A 1,397-nucleotide genomic window follows, 5' to 3' on the forward strand; every position below is an offset into this window, starting at 1 on the left:
CTTTCAAACTCCACGACAGATGGCGCTCTCAAGTTGCACTTCCTTACTCCCCTCTCGTGGATGGTATCGCCCATGACCAGTCAAGCGTTAAAAAACTTTTGAAGGAAATTCGCTGCATTTCGGCTCAAACTTTTTCACTCCCCGAGGCACAAAATGTGAATTTACGCCTATAATACACGCGCACGCGCGCGTGCGACCACACCTGCGTGTGGGCGTCCGTTAGTGTGTGTGTATGTGTGTTTTTGTAACTGTAAAAACGCGTATTATAGCCGTAAATCTACTTTTTGTGCAATGGGGGGGTGAAAAAGTTCGAGTTACAACACAGCTATTTGCCCCGTGAAAATTTTCCATGCTTGGCTGGTCATAGGCAATACAATTTGGAGGAGGGGTGAGGAAAAGACTGAGGGAAAGGAGAGAGAGAGGCAGAAGGATGAGCAGAGAAAAGAAGGAGGGGACGAGGCAGGGATTCAAACGCACGTACAGTTATTGTAGGCACATACGCAGACCTTACGGACGCGCCGATTCCTCTCCCTCTTTCTTTTATTTATAATATTTTTCTCTCTATAGTTACTTCTCTCGCTTTCTCGCACACTGTTTCCCTCTCGTTTTCTTTCTTTCTTGGGAGCGATATATATATATATGTACGAAGGGAGCGCTGCATGCAGTTTGCACTTAGCACTTCCTTACTCCCCTCTGGCGGATGGTATCGCCCATAACCAGTCAAGCGTTAAAAATCTTTTGAAGGAAATTCGCTGCATTTCAGCTCAAACATTTTCACTCCCCGAGGCACAAAATGTGAATTTACGCCTATAATACACGCGCACGCGTGCGTGCAACCATACCCGCGTGTGGGCGTTCGTTAGTGGGTGTGTATGTGTGTTTTCGGGACTGTAAAAACGCATATTATAGCCGTAAATCCACGTTTTGTGCAATGGGGGGGTGAAAAGTTATGGCTGAAAATCAGCCATCTGCCCGGTGAAAATTTTTCATGCTTGACTGGTTATGGGCGATACCATTTCGGAAAGGTGTGTAGTGATGATATCTATACTACTGTAAGGTACCGCCACCTAGTGCCAAACAAGCCTACTAAAGTTAACTGGAGTCCTATCTTGTTCCTCATAATTTTGTAATTATGTATTGACAATTTGACATGTGTGCGTTACGTATGTATTGACATGATGTGTTTATATTGCATGTAGTGACGTATTTTATACGTATTGTAGTTATGAATGGGCATAGTAGTAGTTGTAGTCTGTACTCTGTAGTATTGTAGTTGTAGTTATGAATGGGCATAGTAGTAGTTGTAGTCTGTACTCTGTAGTATTGTAGTTGTAGTTATGAATGTATTGGCATGTGTCAGTAACGCTCATAGGGTCTATGTCCCCCAGGGTACTGCC

Source organism: Priapulus caudatus, unplaced genomic scaffold (assembly GCF_000485595.1).
Source record: "Priapulus caudatus unplaced genomic scaffold, Priapulus_caudatus-5.0.1 Scaffold284, whole genome shotgun sequence".
Lineage (NCBI taxonomy): Eukaryota > Metazoa > Priapulida > Priapulimorpha > Priapulimorphida > Priapulidae > Priapulus > Priapulus caudatus.